Below are 22,261 nucleotides of genomic sequence, written 5' to 3' on the forward strand. Positions count from 1 at the left end.
GCCGTGAAAAAACGGGCGTAAAGGCCCGGCCGCTCGGCTCATTGGCTGCAGAGAATCGCCACTCGCCGTAAAAAACGGCGAGCGGCGATTCGTGACGTGCGTCGGGCGAGGGGGGGGGGGGAAGAATAGCGGGAGGGCGCAAAAAATGTCGGGAGGCCCTCCAGCTTTTCTCCCAACCGGCGTGGGCAGCGGAGAATCGCGCCCCAGATTTTCGGCGGGAGCAAGGGCCTGTCAGAAAGGTGAGTGTAAACCTTTAAATTCACTTACTTTACAGCAGGAGTTGCCTCCGGTTTTTTCGGCGGGAGCAGGGGCCTGTTGGGAAGGTGAGTTTAACCTTTAAATAAACTTACTTTACAGCAGGAGCGGCCTCCAGATTTTCGGCGGGAGCAGGGGCCTGTCGAGAAGGTGAGTGTTAAACTTTAAATTCACTTACTTTACAGCAGGAGCGGCCTCCGGATTTTCGGTGGGAGCAGGGGCCTGTCGGGAAGGTGAGTACCTGTCTATAAGTTGGGCGGTTGCTAAACCCGAGACACTACACTTGTAGTGTCCCCCACTCTTCCACCTCCTCTAACCTAAGGGGTTGAGGGAGTATCAGGTAAGCTCTTCCTTTCTTTTTCTTGTTTGTATCTAGAGGGGATGGCAGGGAAGGCAGTACAATGCTCCTCCTGCAGAATGTTTGAGGTGAGGGACACCGGCAGTGTCCCTGCTGATTTCATCTGTGGGAAGTGCATCCAACTCCAGCTCCTCAGAAACCGTGTTAGGGAACTGGAGCTGGAGCTGGATGAACTTTGGATCATTCGGGAGGCAGAAGTGGTCATAGATAGAAGCTTCAGGGAGGTAGTTACGCCAAAGAATAAAGATAGATGGGTGATGGTGAGAGTGGCTGGGGGGAAGCAGTCAGTACAGGTCGTTCCGCTTAGTAACAGGTATACTGCTTTGGATACTGTTGGGGGGACAACTTACCAGGTGTCAGCCATGGGGTACAGTTCTCTGGCACAGAGTCTGTCCCTGTTGCTCAGAAGGGAAGGGGGAGAGGAGAAGAACATTAGTCATTGGAGACTCCATAGTTAGGGGGATAGATAGGAGATTCTGTGGGAACGAGAGAGACCCGCGATTGGTATGTTGCCTCCCAGGTGCCAGGGTCCACAATGTCTCAGATCGTGTTTTCGGGATCCTTAAGGGGGAGCAGCCCCAAGTCGTGGTCCACATAGGTACCAACGACATAGGTAGGAAAAGGGATAGGGATGTAAGGCAGGAATTCAGGGAGCTAGGGTAGAAACTTAGATCCAGGACAAACAGAATTATTATCTCTGGGTTGTTACCCGTGCCACGTGCTAGCGAGTCGAGGAATAGGGAGAGAGAGCAGTTGAACACGTGGCTGCAGGGATGGTACAGGAGGGAGGGTTTCAGATTCCTGGATAATTGGGGCTCTTTCTGGGGTAGGTGGGACCTCTGCAAATGGGATGGTCTACACCTGGACCAGAGGGGTACTAGTATCCTGGGGGGGAGGTTTGCTAATGCTCTTCGGGAGGGTTTAAACTAGTTCAGCAGGGGATTGGGAACCTGAATTGGAGCTTCAGTATACGAGGTTGAGAGTAGTGAGGTCATGAGTAAGGTTTCAAAGTTGCAGGAGTGTACCGGCAGGAAGGAAGGTGGTTTAAAGTGCATCTACTTCAATGCCAGGAGCATCCGGAATAAGGTGGGTGAGCTTGCGGCATGCGTTGGTACCTGGGACTTCGATGTTGTGGCCATTTTGGAGACATGGATAGAGCAGGGAGAGGAATGATTGTTGCAGGTGCCGGGGTTTAGATATTTCAGTAAGCTCAGGGAAGGTGGTAAGAGAGGGGGAGGGGTGGCATTGTTAGTCAAGGACAGTATTACAGTGGCTGAAGGGACGTTTGATGAGAACTCGACTACTGAGGTAGTATGGGCTGAGTTTAGAAACAGGAAAGGAGAGGTCACCCTGTTAGGGGTTTTCTATAGGCCTCCAAACATTTCCAGAGATGCAGAGGAAAGGATTGCAAAGCTGATTCTGGATAGGAGCGAAAGTAACAGGGTAGTTGTTCTGGGGGACTTTAACTTTCCAGATATTGACTGGAAACACTATAGTTCGAGTACTTTAGATGGGTCTGTTTTTGTCCAATGTGTGCAGGAGGGTTTCCTGACGCAGTATGTAGGTAGGCCAACGAGAGGCGAGGCCATATTGGATTTGGTACTGGGTAATGAACCAGGCCAGGTGTTAGATTTGGAGGTAGGTGAGTACTTTGGTGATAGTGACCACAATTCGATTACGTTTACTTTAGTGATGGAAAGGGATAGGTGCATACCGTAAGGCAAGAGTCATATCTGGGGGCAAGGCAATTATGATGCGATGAGGCAAGACTTAGGATGCATCGGCTGGAGAGGAAAACTGCAGGGGATGGGCACAATAGAAATGTGGAACATGTTCAAGGAACAGCTACTGCGTGTCCTTGATAAGTATGTGCCTGTCAGGCAGGGAGGAAGTGGTCAAGCGAGGGAACCATGGTTTACTAAAGCAGTTGAAACACTTGTCAAGAGGAAGAAGGAGGCTTATGTAATGATGAGACGTGATGGTTCAGTTAGGGCGCTTGAGAGTTACAAATTAGTTAGGAAGGACCTAAAGAGAGAGCTAAGAAGAGCCATGAGGGGACATGAGAAGTCTTTGGCAGGTAGGATCAAGGATAACCCTAAAGCTTTCTATAGATATGTAAGGAATAAAAGAATGACTAGGGTAAGAGTAGGGCCAGTCAAGGACAGTAGTGGGAAGTTGTGCGTGGAGTCCGAGGAGATAGGAGAGGTGCTAAATTAGTATTTTTCATCAGTATTCACACAGGAAAAAGACAATGTTGTCGAGGAGAATACAGAGATACAGGCTACTAGATTAGAAGGGCTTGAGGTACATAAGGAGGAGGTGTTAGCGATTCTGGAAAGTGTTAAAATAGATAAGTCCCCTGGGCCGGATGGGATTTATCCTAGGATTATCTGGGAAGCTAGGGAGGAGATTGCTGAGCCTTTGGCTTTGATCTTTAAGTCATCTTTGTCTTCAGGAATAGTTCCAGAAGACTGGAGGATAGTAAATGTTAACCCCTTGTTCAAGAAGGGGAGTAGAGACAACCCCGGTAACTATAGACCAGTGAGCCTTACTTCTGTTGTGGGCAAAGTCTTCGAAAGGTTTATAAGAGTTCAGATGTATAATCATCTGGAACGGAATAATTTGATCAGAGATAGTCAACATGGTTTTGTGAAGGGTAGGTCGTGCCTCACAAACCTTATTATGTTCTTTGAGAAGGTGACCAAACAGGTGGATGAGGGTAAAGCAGTTGATGTGGTGTATATGGATTTCAGTAAAGCGTTTGGCTATTGCAGAAAATACGGAGGCATGGGATTCAGGGTGATTTAGCAGTTTGGATCAGAAATTGGCTAGCTGGAAGAAGACAAAGGGTGGTGGTTGATGGGAAATGTTTAGACTGGTGTCCAGTTACTAGTGGTGTACGACAAGGATCTGTTTTGGGGCCGTTGCTTTTCGTCATTTTTATAAATGACCTGAAGGAGGGCGTAGAAGGATGGGTGAGTAAATTAGCAGATGACACTAAAGTCGGTGGAGTTATGGACAGTGCAGAAGGATGTTACAAGTTACAGAGGGACATAGATAAGCTGCAGAGCTGGGCTGAGAGGTGGCAAATGGAGTTTAATGCAGGAAAGTGTGAGGTGATTCATTTTGGAAGGAATAACAGGAAGACAGAGTACTGGGCTAATGGTAAGATTCTTGGTAGTGTGGATGAGCAGAGAGATCTTGGTGTCCATGTACATAGATCCCTGAAAGCTGCCACCCAGATTGAGAGGATTGTTAAGAAGGCGTACAGTGTGTTAGTTTTTATTGGTAGAGGAATTGAGTTTCGGAGCCATGAGGTCATGTTGCAGTTGTACATAACTCTGGTCGGCCGCATTTGGAGTATTGCGTGCAGTTCTGGTCGCCGCATTATAGGAAGGATGTGGAAGCATTGGAAAGGGTGCAGAGGAGATTTACCAGGATGTTGCCTGGTATGGAGGGAAGATCTTATGAGGAAAGGATGAGGGACTTGAGGCTGTTTTCATTAGAGAGAAGGTTAAGAGGTGACTTAATTGAGGCATACAAGATGATCAGAGGATTAATTAGGGTGGACAGTGAGAGCCCTTTTCCTCGGATGGTGATGTCTAGCACGAGAGAACATAGCTTTTAATTGAGGGGAGATAGATATAGGACAGATGTCAGAAGTAGGTTCTTTACTCAGAGTGTAGTAAGGGTGTGGAATGCCCTGCGTGCAACAGTAGTAGACTCGCCAACACTAAACGCATTCAAATGGTCATTGGATAGGCGTATGGACGATAAGGGAATAGTATAGGAGTGCTTGAGAGGGCTTTCACAGGTCGGCACAACATCGAGGGCTGAAGGGCCTGTACTGCGCTGTAATGCTCTATGTTCTAAGAACATGGCAGAGAGGAGAGCGGCACTCCGTTTCTCGGACGCCGTGCTGGAGACGCTCCTGGATGCAGTGGAGGAGAGGTTGGCTACCTTGTATCCTGGCCCGGGAAAAGGCTGCTAGCCGCCATCGTTCGCTGTAGGAAACACTACCGGACCAGCCTGCAGTGCCATAAAAAACTGCACAACCTCCTGAGGGCAGCCAGAGTGAGTAAGCAGCATTGTGCCCTTGGCACCAAACCCATCCCACACACTCATAACCTGACTGCGCCCCCCCCCCCCCCCCCCAACCCGGAGGGCGTCCAAAGCCCCAGCCATGACAGTGATTTCCCATCACAACTGTCTCCAACACCCTGCACCATCCCAAAGACACTCACCTCGGTTGGGCACTTTAGTGAAGAGGATCCTGGGACACTCTGGTTCTCACCACACAGCTGATCCGGTACATCAGGTGAAGGTAGAAACACCAGAGGGGGCGAATTGTCAAGGGGCGGGCTGACCCCTGGAACTAGCTGCCGTCCAGGTGGGTTTTGGGCTTCTGGAACAGACAGTCCCATCAATCGTGGAGATGCAGTCACAGAGCCAGAGACAACATGAGGGGTTGTCGACGAGCATCCAGTACCTGCAAGCGCAGTTGGAAGAGTCCACCATGCAAGCCATCCAGGCCAACATCGCATGGGCGGCGTCCGCTGTGGAGGCATTGGGAGCGAGGGTTGTGGCTGCGGATCAGCTTGCCCAAGGCCTGGGGCGTTCTGTGCAGGCATTGGCCGAGGCTAAGATAGGATTGCCGCCTCATGGGCAGCCATGTGCGAGAGCCACCTGAAAATTGTAGCGCCATTTCTGAGCGTGGCCCAGTCACAGCAGGCCATGGCTGAGACCTTTGGTGGCTTGACATGCGCTGGCAGATGTGGCACAGACACAGAGATGGAGCAGTCACTGCCTTATGTGACATAGACCCAGAAGGTGGTAGCACTATCAATGGATGATGTGGCGCAGTCCCAGACAGAGGTGATCCACTCTCTGTGCTTCATAGCAGCGAGCATGCAGACCAGAGCGAACCTCGAGAGCTGGCAACCCCATGTAGCAGGAGAGCCTTAGCGGACAGGTCCGCTCACACCTCTGTACCCTGGGGGCCACCAGACACCCCGAGGGAGGAGGATGTGATGAGGCCCATGTCTGTGACTTCCGCAGGGGAGGTGCTGGAACACCGCAGCACTTTGGACCCCCCCATCCTGTCCCTGCCGCATCTGGTGGGCTGCAGGCAGAACATGGCGGCACCACGCCAGCTGGGTCACCCAAACAGCCGCCGGGCCCATCCAGACCCGATCGCCCCAGAAGGTAGCCACCAACCACCAGGTATCAAGGCGGGAATCACAGCAGGCCGACTCCACTCTTGATGTACCATCTGGGTTTCCAGTTATACGTAACGTTAAGAGCCCATAAGGCCAGAAAGTTAGACACCAGTTATGTCGGCATGAGTGCAGGGCCATGTTTAGTTGTAGGGTCTAGGGCACGTATCTGTAAATATTTGTACACAATAAGAACCTGTTAACACTGTTGCAGCCTGCCTCAGAGCTCTGTCAGACGGGCATGAGGGGCCGGCTGGTCTGGCCAGGAAGAGGCTGCGGGCTGGGGGGAATGGACGTTATGAGTGGCCTGGGCTTCCCACACTCCCCCCCTCCCGCCCCCACAGTCCCTCTCTTGGCCCAGTGATCCGATGGGACCCTGTGATGGAATGGCCAGCTCACATGCAGGGATCACCCAGTTGGATGGTGGAAAGTGCTACCGTTGGCAGGAGTCAGAAAGAGAAAGTGAGGTACAGATTAGGGAAAAAGAAAAGGAGAGAAAAGAAAGGTAAAAAGAAAGAGAAAAGAACAAATAGCTCTAACAGAACAAAAAGCGAGATAAAGGGAAGTACAGATCAGCAGAAAAGAGAGGAAAAAGAAAATGAGAGAGACTTTGAACTTCAGAAACTGGCCATGAAATGTAAAAGTCAGTTAAAATTTGCAGAGGTGGACAGCACAGTGGCTCAGTGAGTAGCACTGGTGCCTCACAGCGCTGAGGTCCCAGGTTCGATCCCGGCTCTGGGTCACTGTGTGGAGTTTGCACATTCTCCCTGTGTTTGCGTGGGTTTCACCCCCACAATCCAAAGATGTGCAGGTTAGGTGGATTGACCATGCTATATTGCCCCTTAATTGGAAAAAATGAATTGGATACTCTAAATTCATTTTTTTTAAAATTGGCAGAGGTAAAGAGAAACGTACAGTCTGAGGATAGTGATGAGGACAGTGATAAACAGCATCATAGCTGAAGGCTTGGTGGGGATCTATTTAAATATGTCCAAGCATTGCCAAGGTTTCATGAGAAGGAGGTAGAAGCCTTTTTATTTAATTTGAGAAGGTAGCTAAACAAATGAAATGGCCACAGGACATGTGGATATTACTGATTCAAACAAAATTGGCAGGTAGAGCTAGTTTGCATCACTATCAAAGTGGGTATCTGGGACGTAGGAGGTGAAAAAAATCCATCTTAGGTGTATATGAACTAGTGCCTTAAGCCTACAGACAAAGGTTTAGACATTTCAGGAAATAACCTGGTCAAACATGGATAGAGTTTGAAAGTATCAAACAGAGCAATTTTGATAGGTGGATAAGGGCTTTAAAAATAGACCAAATGTATGAAACGCTTAGAGAAATTATAATTTTGGAGGAGTTTAAAACTTCAATTCCTGCTGCAGTGAGAACTCATGTGGAAGAACAGAAGGATAAAACTGCAAGATTGACAGCAGAAATGGCAGATGATTATGAATTAGTTCATAAATCAAAGTAATGTTTCCGACATCAGTTTCAGCCTGTGAGGGATAGAAACTGGGGAAAAGAAAAATACTCAGGTGGTAAAGGTAAAGGAGATCTAACGGGAGATAATAAGGATAGTGTACCTCAGATTAATAATGAAATCCAGGAGTGTGGAAGAGAAATGAAAAGTTGCAGATGATTTTACTGTAATAAACTAGTTCATGTAAAGTTGGTGTTGGGGTTTGAAGAAAAGCACTGGGAAGGCTGATGTGGGGTTTGTTGAAATAGTAAAGGAAAGCCCAATTGAAGCAAAGGAGGTGCAAAAGAATGCACACTCTGATCAAGAGGTGATTGATAAGAAGGTGCCAGATCTATTTAAAGAATTTACTTGTGTGGGTAAAGTTTACTCATGTGTACCAGGAGGAGCAGGTAAAGAAGTCACAATTTTAAGAGATACGGGAGCTAGACAATCTTTGATTGTAAGAGATGAGGAATTATGTAGTTTGGGAGGAATATTGCCGGAAAAGGTGGTAATATGTGGAATTCAGGGTGAGAGGAGTAGTGATCCATTATATAAGGTGAGGTTGGAAAGTCCAGTGAAGAGTGGTGAAACGGTAGGAGTAATAGAGAAATTATCTTGTCCAGGAATACAGTTTATTTTGGGTAATGATACAGCTGGGTCACAGGTGGGAGTGATGCCTATTGTGGTTTGTAAGCCGGTGGAAAATCAAACAATTGGAATTGTTGAAGGACGAATATCCTGGGATTTTTCCTGATTGTGTAGTAAAAGGTCACAGGTTAAGACAAGAGGAGAAATCGAAGAGTGAACATAAAGTTGAAGTTCAAATATCAGAAACGATTTTTGATCAGATGGTTGGAAAGAAGAACAGGTGGAGGATGAGGGGGATATTTTTAGTTCAGGAAAGTTGACGGAGTTGCAGCAGAATGATACAGAAATAAAACAAATGTATCAGAAAGCATACATGGAAGAGGAATTGAGTGTATACCAGAATGTTATTACCGTAAAAATGTCTTAAGAGAAAATGGAGACCTTTACATATGCAGACGGATGAAAAGTGCACAGAAGTTCATCAAGTGGTATTTCCAGTAGGCTATAGAAAGGAGGTGTTGCAAGTAGCACATGAGCGACCAGTAGGAGGTCATTTGGGAGTAAGGAAAACTCAAGCTAAAATACAAAAGCATTTTTAGTGGCCTGGATTACATAAAGATGTAGTTAAGTTTTGTCAATCATGCCACACTTGTCAAGTGACAGGGAAACCTCAAGCAGTGATAAAAATAGCGCCCTTAATACCCAGTCCGGCATTTGAGGAACCTTTTACAAGGGTCTTAATTGATTGTGCAGGACCGCTTCCTAAAAGTGGGAATCAATAGCTTTTGACTATAATGGATGCGTCTACTAGGTTTCCAGTACATAATATTACAACTAAAAAAATCATGAAGGAGTTACTTAAATTCTTTATTCGATATGGACTACCCACAGAAATAGAATCGGTTCAAGGATTTTATCTCGCGGTTCTTCAAGGAGGTTATGGATAGCTTCGGAGTAAAACAATTTAAATCAACTGCGTACCATCCAGAATCGCGGGGAGCATTAGAACGGTGGCATCAGACATTAAAGATAATGTTGAGGGCTTATTGCCAAGATTATCCAGAGGATTGGGATGGAGGAATTCCATTCGTACTGTTTGCAATTAGGGATGCACCAAATGAGTCAACCAAATTCAGTCCTCTTGAACTAATTTTTGGTCATGAGGGAAGAGGACCACTTAAATTAAGGAGAAATTGGTGAATAAGCAGTCTGAAATTGCATTATCAGATTACGTGTCAAATTTTAGGGAACGATTAAATAGAGCTGGTAAATTGGCTGGACAAAATTTAAAAGTTGCACAGCATGTGATGAAACAGGTCGCGGACAAGAAAGCAAAAGTTCGTAGTTCTGCTAGTGGAGATAAAGTTTTAGTATTGTTACCATGGTAGGTGAACTTTTAAAAGCAAGGTTTTGTGGACCTTATCAGATTGAAAGGAAAGTTAGTGAGGCGAATTATTTGGTAAGAACGCCAGATAGAAGAGTGTAGAACAGAACAGTACAGCACAGAACAGGCCCTACGGCCCTCAATGTTGTGCCGAGCCATGATCACCCTACTCAAACCCACGTATCCACCCTATACCCGTAACCCAACAACCCCCCCCCCTTAACCTTACTTTTATTAGGACACTACGGGCAATTTAGCATGGCCAATCCACCTAACCCGCACATCTTTGGACCGTGGGAGGAAACCGGAGCACCCGGAGGAAACCCACGCACACAGGGGGAGGACGTGCAGACTCCACACAGACAGTGACCCAGCCGGGAATCGAACGTGGGACCCTGGAGCTGTGAAGCATTTATGCTAACCACCATGCTACCCTGCTGCCCCTATGTGTGTCATGTGAATATGCTTAATAGGTATTTTGAACGGGAAGGAGAGCAAAAGGAGGAGATTTTAGTGATTCTAACTCAAAGTGAGACCCAAATCCATATGACTGAATTTGACATTCCTCAAATTAAATTGGATAACGAGGATGTTCTTAGAAATTGGGATGTTATTGAGTTACCTTCCAGAGGGAAAACAAACTGATCTGAAAGAGTTACTAATAATCACACGGACAAGTTTGTGGAAATAAGTTGGGAAGGAAGTACTAAAATGGTTACACATGATGAAGAAGTGGGAAATGCTGTTCCAATTAAACAACATCCATGTCGACCTAACTCTCTAAAACTGGCACAGGTTCAAAAAGTATGTTTAAAAATGGCCTAATTGAAGTGGGTTGCAGCCATTGGAGCTCACCCATAGTGATGGTAATACCGATCGATTGTGTGTGGACTCTCGAAAAGTAAATGCAGTTACAAGAACAGACTTTTATCCTGCATCCATTTGGAGCACTGCATTGAGAATGGGAAACAATCATCTTTTATCTCCAAACTGGATTTACTTAAAGGTTACTGGCAGGTACCTTTATACAAAAAGGCGAAGGAGATTTTAGCTTTTGTAACTCCAAATGGTATATACCAATTCAAAGTTATGCCTTTTGGCATGAAAAACGCCCCAGCCACATTTCAACAGTTAACTAACAAAGTAATTCCAGAATTACCCAATTGTGCGGTATACATAGACAAGCTGGTGATTTTTAGTCAGACATGGAAAGAACATTTGAAGCATCTGATGGAGTTATTCGATCAACTTCAGGAGATGGCTTTGGTGGTAAACCTAGCCAAAAGTAAGTCTGGAAAATCCCAAGTCACGTTCCTTGGTCATACAATTGGACATGGACAAATGGTCCCATGGGATATGAAAACAAAAGTTATTGGTGAGTTTCCAATACCTTCGACATGAAGTGAAATAATGAGATTTCTTGGCATGAGTGGTTTTTACCATGTGCTGAGTTTTAGCAGCGTGGCTGCTCCATTGACGGACTTGCTGAAGAAGTGTCGCAAATTTCAGTGGACGGCGGAGTGTCAACAGGCATTTGACGGCCTGAAGGGTGTGTTAACCACTACTCCTGTGTTGGCCACCCCAAATTACACAAAATCATTCAAAGTGGCTGTCGATACGACTGATGCGGGCTTAGGTGCTGTGCTCTTGCAAGGAGACGATGAAGGAATAGAGCAACCTATTGGATATTTTTCCAAGAAATTAAATGATCACCAGAGGAAGTATTGAACAATTGAAAAGGAGACTTTGAGCTTGGTGTTGGCTCTGCAATATTTGAATATTTATGTTATCAGCAATTCGTCTGAAACAATTATAAACACTGATCATAATCCATTGACGTTTTTGGAGAGATTCAGGAATAAAAATGCCCGACTGTTTTGATGGATTTTATTATTACAGCCATTTCATTTAAAAATTATACATGTGGCAGGACAAGAAAATGTGATAGCCGATGTTTTGTCATGAATGTGATGACGAGTAGCAGGTTCGATGGTGGAAGAACAACTAAAATGGACTGTATTATTATCAATGTTTGCCTGTTTTATTTATGTTTAAAAATTTATGTTTATTATCAATTGGTCTGAATGGGCTTGTGAAAAGGTGAAAAATGAATCCATCTTTGAATGTTTATTTTTTTTTCTTGGGGCAAGGTGTCATGGGGTTGTCGCTTTAAGAAATGCTTTTGTCTTATCACATGGCTTCAGTGATGTCATTGTATGGCTGGAGCTGGGCTGTGCCTCTCTGGGTTTTACTTTTGCTTTGAGTTTGGACTGGTTTTGAACTGCACAGGTTGAAAGAAGTGCCTCTCTATCTTCATTTTAAAAGCTGTTTCCAGACTACTTGATAACTTAAAAGAGATAATTCCTTTCTGGAAGGAATTCAAACCTGCTATTTTGAAAAGGGGTCAACGAAATTCGTAGAATGAAGCTTGTTTTTGATTAAAAGTGCCTAAGAACTCTGTTGAATAACATCTGAAAGGCAGGCTCTTGTGCTCATCGTAACCAAAATCAATAAACAGTTGTACATAGAACATACAATGCAGGAGACCATTCAGCCCATCGAGTCTGCACCGACCCACTTAAGCCCTCACGTCCACCCTATCCCCGTAATCCAATAGCCCCTCCTAACCTTTTTGGACACTAAGAGCAATTCACCACAGTCAATCCATCTAACCTGCACGTCTTTGGACTGTGGGAGGAAACCGGAGCACCCGGAGGAAACCCATGCGGTCACGGGGAGAACGTGGAGATTACGCAGTCAGTGACCCAGCAGGGTTTCGAACCTGGTACCCTGGAGCTGTGAAGCCACAGAGCTAGCCACTTGTGCTACCGTGCTGCCCCGAAATGTTGTAGGTCAGGTGAACTCCATGATATACTTTTGGGTTTTCTAAATCCTGGACCATAACACCCACATTCAAGCACCATTCCCTTTAATCGCCGTAACTGGCACACTGCCCGGCCTGAAGACAAAGATTAAACTGCATTTGCAGCTTCTTCCTCCAAACCCATTACTGCGGCATTGGGTCACTCGCATACTCCCGATCTACGCCCAGAACCTGGTCCACCAGCTCCAGATGTTCCTTCCTGGCCTCCCTATCCTTGTACGAAATGATCTTCCGCACCCCCCCCCCCCCCCCCCCCCAATATCACAACAATTAATGCCTCCCACAAAATGGAAGTCGAGACCATGCCATTCTCACTCAATTCAACGTAATCCTTTAAGGCTCTAGAAACCTTCCTGTAAAATCTGAGATCAGATAACAGTCCCACATCCAGTCTCCATCCCATGTGCTGCTTCCGATCGCCTCCAGCTCCAAGTTCATCATGTGCCTGTGTAGTCCAAAATAACCACTGCCGAATACTCCATGTTTTTCATCCCAGGGTGCAGGATTCCACCCGTGACAAAAACGTCAACCCTCGAGTACACCTGTGTACCGAGGAAAACAATAAAACCCCTTACCACCACTGGTCATTAAAAATTACTTTAAAATAACCAATACCCAAGGACCTGGGTTCAATCCTGGCTCTGGTTCATTGTCCGTGTGGAGTTTGCACATTCTCCCCATGTCTGCATGGGTGTCACCCCCACAACCCAAAGATGTGCAGGGTAGGTGGATTGGCCCGGCTAAATTGCCCCTTAATTACAGTTCAAAAAAAATTGGGTACTCTAAAAAGAACCAATAGCAACAGTAATGTCTGTAGAAAAGAAAGAGCAAGAAAAAAGTGTTAAACAAAAATTCTGCATACCTTTAAAACTTGTTGCCTGATATCTGCAGTTCAAACTGCCTGCCCTCAATGGGTGTTCCTTCCCAACCTGGGACTCCTCCTGTGCCATGTTGGAGCCTGTGCAGACTGTTGAGCTGGAGACTCCAGCCTGCCAAAAGGAGTGGAAGGTTTGTCGCGATATCCGAATGTAGGTAAGTGTGCATTTTTCCCCTTTCAGAAGGCGCGGCCCGTGGCTTCCCAACGTTAGTTACGGGCCAATAAAATGAAAATGTGCTCATCTGTACCCCAATGCCATTTCAATAGTCATTCATTGTGTTCTTATCTGCATCCCTAAATATGTGTTCAATTCTTCTGTGATTTCTTTGTAATTTCCCCGGCTTAGAACGTTGAACAGTACAGCACAGAACAGGCCCTTCAGCCCTCGATGTTGTGCCAAGCAATGATCACCCTACTCAAACCCACGTATCCACCCTATACCCGTAACCCAACTTCTGCTTCCCAGGCTTCTGACTGTAAGGGATCTACATTTGTCTTCACTAATCTTTTTCTCTTCAAATATTTCTAGAAGTCTTACGATCAGTTTCTATGTTCCATGCAATTTGATTCTCATACTCTATTTTCCCTCTCTTGATCAAATTGTTTGTCCTCCTTTGCTGAATTTTAAAATGTTCCCAATCCCCAGGCTTACTGCTTTTCTGGAAATTTTACATGTCTCCTCTTTGGATTTTGTATCCCTAAATTCTTTTCTGACAGCTTTATTTTTGGACCAGAGAGGAATGAATAGCTGTTGTAATTCATGCACACATTCTTTAAATATGAACAGTTGCTTAATCACTGTTGAAATGAAATGAAAATCACTTATTGTCACAAGTAGGCTTTGATGGAACCATCAATTCACCAGACACAAGTTTCCGATATGAATCTAGGCTTTAATCAACTTACTTCAGAGCCAGCCTGTTACCTGTTTGTGAACTCTCTGTGAACTGCAGGCTGATTCTGGACAAGGGTATTTATACAGCAGCATTGGGGGGAGGAGTCATGGGCGGAGCCAAGGGTGAAGCCCTGTACAAGCTCCTGAGCATTCCCAGAGCTACTCCCCCTAGTGGCCGGGTAACGCTACTGCGCTTACAATATACAGTGTGAATTTACCATGTTATATTCACCACATTCACCCCCTGCAAAAAAATCAAGTCCGGCGGGGGTGGTGGTTTACAAAGTCAGTCTGTCCGGTGGTCGAACTGTCCGCAGTGAGCTGCGGAGCACCGGGTTTGCAGCCTCTTGCGGTGGCTGGATGGGTGTTGTGTGCTGGGGTATGGTGACGGACTCCAGGGAGGGTTGTATCCGAGCTTCATACTCTCCTGGTTCGACCAGGGAGACTGGGGGCGCTGGGGGCTAGCCGGCGTGGGTGCGCGGAACTGGTGGAGCGAGCTTGTGGGCTCGGGAGCGCGAGGGGGCGGCAGCATGGGGTGTAGGGTGAGGGGTCCTTCTGTGGGGGTTGAGGGGGCGCTGGATCCGGCGGGTGCCAGATCCCGGAGGGATACAGTGTCCTGACGGCCGTCAGGGAACTCGACGAATGCGTACTGGGGGTTGGAGTGGAGCAGGCGCACCTTTTCAACAAGGGGGTCGGTTTTGTGCACCCTGACGTGTTTCCTCAGAGGTACGGGGCCCGGCGTCCTCAGCCATGCCGGAAGTGAGAACCCCGTGGTAGTGCCCCTGGAAAAAATGAACAGCCTCTCGTGAGGGGTTTGATTGGTCGCTGTGCACAAAAGGGACCTAATAGCGTGGAGCGCGTCTGGGAGGACTTCCTGCCACTGGGAGACTTGGAGCTTTCTAGACCGGAGGGTCAGTAGGACGGTCTTCCAGACCGTCGCTTTCTCCCTCTCCACCTGCCCGTTCCCCCGTGGGTTGTAGCTGGTAGTCCTGCTCGAGGCAATGCCCTTGTTGAGCAGGTACTGACGTAGCTCGTCGCTCATGAAGGACAAATCCCGGTCGCTGTGTACGTAGCTGGGGAAACCAAACAGGGTGAAGGTGCTATGCAGGGCCCTAATGACTGTGTGGGAGGTCATGTCGGGGCACGGGATAGCGAATGGGAAATGGGAGAACTCATCTATGACATTTAGAAAGTAAACGTTCTTGTTAGTTGAGGGGAGTGGCCCTTTGAAATGAATCGCGAGGCGTTCAAAGGGCCTAGGAGCCTTGACCAGGTGGGCCCTGTCTGGTCTATAGAAGTGCGGTTTGCACTCCGCACAGATCGGGCAGTCCCTGGTGACCGCTTTTACCTCCTCGTTGGAGAAAGGCAGGTTTCGGGCTCTGATGTAGTGGGCGAGCCGGGTGACCCCCGGGTGGCAGAGGTCATTGTGGATGACTTTCAATCGGTCAATCTGCGCGCTGGCGCATGTCCCACGGGATAGGGCATCCGGAGGCGCGTTGAGCAACCCGGGTCGATACTTAATGTCGTAATTGTAGGTGGAGAGTTCGATCCTCCACCTCAGAATTTTGTCGTTTTTAATTTTGCCCCTTTGCGAGTTGTCAAACATGAAGGCAACCGATCTTTGGTCGGTGATGAGGGTGAACCTCCTACCTGCGAGGTAGTGCCTCCAGTGACGAATAGCCTCCACAATGGCTTGTGCTTCTTTCTTGACTAAGGAGTGTCGGAGGAGGTACGGGAGAAAAACGCGACTGGTCTCCCTGCCTGATTTAATGTGGCTGCCAGAGCTACCTCTGAGGCGTCGCTCTCAACCTGGAATTGAGTGGATTCATCCACCGCCCGTATGACCGCTTTGGCGATGTCCTCCTTGATGCCGTCGAAGGCCTGGCGTGCCTCAGCTGACAGGGGAAATTGTGTGGCCCTAAAGAGTGGGCGGGCTTTGTCCGCATATTGAGGGACCCACTGGGCGTAGTAGGAGAAGAAGCCCAAGCACCGTTTGAGAGCCTTGGGGCAATGGGGGAGGGGGAGTTCTAAGAGGGAGCGCATACGGTCCGGGTCTGGGCCCAGGACTCAGTTTTCTACGACATAGCCGAGTCTGTTTGGCTAGTCTGTTTGTGCGGAAAACGCATTTCTCCTTGTTATAAGTGAGATTCAGTTTCTGTGCCGTCTGGAGAAAACGGTAGAGGTTGGCGTCGTGGTCCTGCTGGTCATAGCTGCAGATGGTGACATTGTCCAAGTACGGAAACGTGGCCCGCAGCCCGTACTGGTCCACCATTCGGTCCATTGCTCGTTAGAACACCGAGACCCCATTAGTGACGCCGAAAGGGACCCGGACGAAATGGAAGAGGCGGCCATCGGCCTCGAATGCCTTGTAGTGGCGATCCTCCGGGCGGATTGGGAGCTGGTGGTATGCAGACTTCAGATCCACCGTGGAAAAGAGCCGGTACTGGCCGATCTGGTTTACCATGTCTGCAATCCTGGGGAGGGGATATGCGTCGAGGAGCGTAAATCTATTTATGGTCTGACTATAGTCGACAACCATGCGGAATTTTTCCCCGGTCTTAACGACCACAACCTGAGCTCTCCAGGGACTATTGCTGGCCTCTATAATCCCTTCACTGAGAAGCCTTTGGACCTCTGTTCTGATAAAGACCCTATCCTGCAGGCTGTACCGCCTGCTACGAGTGGCTACGGGTTTACAGTCCTTTGTGAGATTGGAGAAGAGAGGCGGGGGGGGTGGGGGGGATAGCGAGGCTGCAGATAGTGAGTGGGGGCAGGGGCCCGCCGAAGCTGAGGGTGAGGCTCTTAAGGTTACATTGGAAGTCTAGTCCTAATAATAGTGGCGCGCAGAGTTCGGGCAAAACGTAGAGTTTGAATTTTGAGTAGCTAGCGCCTCTGATTGTGAGTCTCGCGGCGGTGCGCCCCTGGCGGAGCCTGAAGCGAGCGAGATAGTTTGCCGCGTGGGGAAAACGGGGAGCGAACAGCGTCTTACCAGGTCTGGATGTATGAAGCTCTCAGTGCTCCCGGAGTCGAAGAGGCATGGCGTGCTGTACCCGTTGATTTGGACCTCTGCTATTGAATTTCGCAGATGCTTCGGCCGTGATTGGTCCAGAGTGACTGCGCTGAGTTGCGGGTAGTCGCCGGCTCGATCAGCTGTGCTGGAGTGGCCCCGTGCTGACTGCCCTCTGAGTTCGTAGTCGTACTCTTCCGGGGAGTTGTCCGAGCGTGAAGATGCCGGTTGGGCCCGTGGATCGCATGTGGCGGGCGGCGAGGTAGATGGTGTCCAAGATGGCGGCCCCTATGAGTCGCACGTGGCCGCCCGCGTGTTGGAGGTTTTCCAAGATGGCGGCCCCCATGGATCGCACGTGGCGGGAGAGGGAGGAGTCGGGGCATAGCCCGCAGCGGTTTGGGCCCCACGGGCCTGCGGGAGTGGGGAGCGATTAATTCGTGCCGCTGGGGAGTTGGAAGCTGGGGCCCTTTTAGCGAGGCACTCTTGCGTAGTGGCCTTTCCGCCCGCAGCTGCTGCAGGTCGCGTTGCGGGCCAGGCAGTGCTGCCGCGGGTGCTGGTTCTGGCCGCAGAAATGGCAGGCTGGAGCAGCATAGTGGCTGGCTGGAGCAGCGTAGTGGCTGGCTGGGGCAGCATGGTGGCTGGGCGGCCGCTTAGCACAGGCCTGGGGGAGTCGCTGGTCGGGGGCCCATGATTGGGTCGCGGGGTCCGTGGGGAACGAGTTAAGGCTGCGGAAGGAGATCTCCATCTTGGGCCCCCTTTCCAGCAGCCGTTGGCGCACATAATTAGACCTGAGGCCTGCTACAAAAACATTGTGTACAGCAAGTTCTCTGTGATCAGCCGCTGTAACCACTTGAAAATTACAGTCATTTGACAAGTTATTGAGTTCCCTTAAAAATTCGGCGAGTGATTCTGTAGGCCGCTGGCGTCGAGTCGTGAACACGTGGCTTGCGTAAACTTCGTTAATAGGCCTTATATAAATTTTATCGAGAACTGCTAGCGCTCCAGTATATGAACCGGCCGAGTTTAGTTGCGTGGAGATTCTGTGGCTCACCCTCGCGTGCAGTAGACTTAGCTTCTGTTCCTCTGTCGTTTCGGCTGTGCTCACTTCTGCCAGGTAGGCCTTAAAGCACCGCATCCAGGGGGAGAAGATTTCTTTAGCCTCTGCATTCTGCGGGTCGAGTTCCAGGCGTCCAGGCTTGAGGGCCGATTCCATGATCGATCTTTACTGTTCTTAAGTTGATTAAATTGATAGAACCATCAATTCACCAGACACGAGTTTCCGATATGAATCTAGGCTTTAATCAACTTACTTCAGAGCCAGCCTGTTACCTGTTGAAATGAAATGAAATGAAAATCGCTTATTGTCACGAGTAGGCTTCAATGAAGTTACTGTGAAAAGCCCCTAGTCGCCACATTCCGGCGCCTGTCCAGGGAGGCTGGTACGGGAATCGAACCGTGCTGCTGGCCTGTTTGGTCTGCTTTAAAAGCCAGCGGTTTAGCTCAGTGTTGATTAACTCTCTGTGAACTGCAGGCTGACTCTGGACAAGGGTATTTATACAGCAGCACTAGGGGGAGGAGTCATGGGCGGAGCCAAGGGTGCAGCCCTGTACAAGCTCCTGAGCATTCCCAGGGCTACTCCCCCTAGTGGTCGGGTAACGCTACTGTGCTTACAATATACAATGTGAATTTACCATGTTATATTCACCACAGGCTTCAAATAAAGTTACTGTGAAAAGCCCCTAGTCGCCATATTCCAGCGCCTGTTCAGGGAGGCTGGTATGGGAATTGGACCGTGCTGCTGGCCTGCCTTATTCTGCTTTAAAAACCAGCTATTTAGCCCAGTGTGCTAAACCAGCCACTGGAAACTAAACTGTTGACCCTTTTAGTAAGATTCCTCAATCTATTCTTGCCTATTTGTACCTCATACACTCATAGAACATAGAACAGTACAGCACAGAACAGGCCCTTCGGCCCTCGATGTTGTGCCGAGCAATGATCACCCTACTTAAACCCACGTAACCCGTATACCCGTAACCCAACAATCCCCCCCATTAACCTTACACTACGAGCAATTTAGCATGGCCAATCCACCTAACCTGCACATCTTTGGACTGTGGGAGGAAACCGGAGCACCCGGAGGAAACCCACGCACACACGGGGAGGACGTGCAGACTCCACACAGACAGTGACCCAGCCGGGAATCGAACCTGGGACCCTGGAGCTGTGAAGCATTGATGCTAACCACCATGCTACCGTGAGGCCCCTAAATTGTTGCCTTCATTTAATTAGAGTCATAGATGTTTATTCCATGGAAACAGGCCCTTTGGCCCAGTTGTCCATGTCGCCCAGTTTCTATCACTAAGCTAGTCCCACTTGCCTTCATTTGGCCCTCTATTCCTCTATACCCACCCTGCCCATGTAACTTCAACTGCTTTTTAAAGTTGTACCCGCCTCTACCACTGCCACAGGCAGCCCATTCCAGATGCTCACCACCGTCTGTGTGAAGATATTTCCCCTCTGATGTCCTTTGTATCTCTCCACTCACCTTAAACCCATGCCCTGTAGTTCTAGACTCCTCTACCTTTGGGAAAAGATGTTAACTATCTACCTTATCTTTGCTCCTGATTATGTGTTGAAGAATTTCAAGCTTTAATAGTTTGCAAACAAGTACAGACTCAAGGAAAATAGAGGGGGGAGAGGAGCACAGAACAAGAGGTCTTATGAAAGGATGGAAGGCTGCAGTGATTAAATAATAAAGGGGGTGATGGTGCAATGCAAGATGTTAGGCAGCACCTTCCAAACCACGATCTCAAACTTTTGGAAGGACAGCACCAGATACCTGGGAACATCACCACCTGCAGGTTCTGCACAAGGATCCAGGACCTGAGTTTCAGATTCGACTTCTTCCCTCTCCACTGTAATGAAGAATTCTGCCATATTATGGTAGCTGAGTATGAACCAAACTCGAATTCTGAAATATGCTCAGCCTAAATATGTTCAAAGCCAGAATCAGCCTTCCCCATGCTGGTGGGAGGATGCAAATCACCTATTTGTATCCAGTTCAATTTGATTAATGGGCTGAAAGCCAGATTCACCACCCCCGTTATGTGTCGTCCACGACAGCGTGAGATCCTCTGGACGGGCTTTGGTGCAAGTTTGTCCAAGCATGCTCCTGATGCGGTCCACCCTGAGGTGGGTCAAGGGGGCCAGTGCATAACTGAGGTACCCCCCAAAGTCCATCAGAAGGGCAAATGCAAATCATACCCTACCCACAGTGGCAGGAAGGGTCAGTTTCCCTCCTCAGCACGGAATAACGTATCACTCCCCCACAGCACACACCCATGAGAGTGGCCCAATCCCTTCCAACACTGACCCCCCCAACACTTCCTCCCATCAGACCCCCCATTAGTCACTCCTATTAGACCCCCTCATCAATCACTCCCATCAGACCCCCTCATCAGTCACTCCCATCAGACCCCCTCATCAGTCACTCCCATCAGACCCCCTCATCAGTCACTCCCATGAGATCCCATCAATCACTCCCACCGGACCCCGGCATCAATCACTCCCGTCAGTCTCCCCTCATCATACCCATCAGTACCCCCATCAAAGATGCCTGACTCAAAGCTGAAGAGCGCTGCATTTTCACTTACCCTTCACTAACATGTGCTACCTTCAATAAATGTTTTTAAAGTAGCAGCTTTACAAGTGTCACCGGGTGCGATCCTGGTCCTGAGTCACTGTCCGTGTGGAACATAGAACATAGAACAGTACAGCACAGAACAGGCCCTTCGGCCCTCGATGTTGTGCCGAGCCATGATCACCCTACTCAAACCCACGTATCCACCCTATACCCGTAACCCAACAACCCCCCCCTTTAACCTTACTTTTAAGGACACTACGGGCAATTTAGCATGGCCAATCCACCTAACCCGCACATCTTTGGACTGTGGGAGGAGACCGGAGCACCCGGAGGAAACCCACGCACACAGAGGGAGGACGTGCAGACTCCACACAGACAGTGACCCAGCCGGGAATCGAACCTGGGACCCTGGAGCTGTGAAGCATTGATGCTAACCACCATGCTACCCTGCTGCCCCAAGTTTGCATATTCTCCCCATGTCTACATGGGTCTCACCCCCATGGTGGCCCACACCCAGAGGGACGTGGCCCACACCCAGAGGGACGTGGCCCGGACACTGGCCGACGTGGCCCACACCCAGAGGGATGCAGCCCAGTCACTGGCTGATGTGGCACAGACTCTCAGTGTGCTGGCACAGTCCCAGACGGAGGTGGGCCACTCCCTGTGATCCATGGCCAAGAACGTGCAGACCCTGATCGAGACCAGAGCAGGCCTCCAGGACTGGCAGCAGCAGGTGTCAGGGGAGCCTCAGGTTTAGTGGTGTGGGAGGTGAGGCGGTTGTGTCTGGGATGGTGGTGCCATGCCCCTGGCCAGCAACCCCGCTCCCCCACAGTCGGTGAAACGTGAGGCGACTAGGACGTCCCATAGCGTGCTGGCCCTGGTGATGGCGTTGTGAGGCATCCCGTGCCTGGCCAGGCCCCATGTCCTGCTCATTGTCCCCCTCCCAGGTACAATGGGCTACATGGTGGTTTCTGTTGGCACTGAAGGCCCCACCCATGCATGTACCCGCCCCCCACCCCCGCACTCATGCCTCGTCGGTGCCTCCGGTCCTGTCGCCCGTCCCTGCTGCCAGGGGCACCGTTGGCTGGCACTGCCCTCACTGGGGGCTGCCGTGGGTGTGGCCCTGGATGGTCTCCTGGCTGCCGGTTGGGTGGGGTGTTCGGGGGCAGGGGGGGTGGGGTGAAGGGTGGTGCCTTTTTCATGAAAATGAAAAATGAAAATCGCTTGTCACGAGTAGGCTTCAGTGAAGTTACTGTGAAAAGCCCCTAGTCGCCACATTCCGGCGCCTGTCCGGGGAGGCTGGTACATGAATCGAACAGTGCTGCTGGCCTGCTTTAAAAGCCAGCGATTTAGCCCATAGAGCTAAACCAGCGGCCAGTGTCACTGTGTAGAAGCAGGGGCCGGAGTGGTGGTCAGCAAGATGGCCGCTATAATGGCAGTCGGTGCCTGGGCACCGCCACAGTCCTGTGGGGGACTCCCTGGCTGCTCAGGCCCGCTAATGATATGCCTACTGTACTTTCAAGCCGCGCGGCAAGCCCAAAATTTACGCCATTTTGGGGGTGTGATTTGGCGTCAAACCGGCATCTACCGCGGTTTGGGCATTGGAAACTATTTTCCACCCAGTCGCTTTTCCTAATTTTGCCGTCAGCAAACGGAGAATCTAGCCCTCAAATCTTACTGGCTCTA

The 22,261-nt window shown here is 49.3% G+C and overlaps 1 protein-coding gene across 2 annotated transcripts in view; it reads right to left on the minus strand.

The window, feature by feature from the left end:
• Window positions 1–22,261, minus strand: part of LOC119952286 (sodium- and chloride-dependent neutral and basic amino acid transporter B(0+)-like) — a 212,114-nt gene that overhangs the window by 94,922 nt on the left and 94,931 nt on the right. The gene's annotated exons all lie outside the window — the stretch shown is intronic.

The sequence above is a fragment of the Scyliorhinus canicula genome, chromosome 17 (assembly GCF_902713615.1).
Source record: "Scyliorhinus canicula chromosome 17, sScyCan1.1, whole genome shotgun sequence".
Lineage (NCBI taxonomy): Eukaryota > Metazoa > Chordata > Chondrichthyes > Carcharhiniformes > Scyliorhinidae > Scyliorhinus > Scyliorhinus canicula.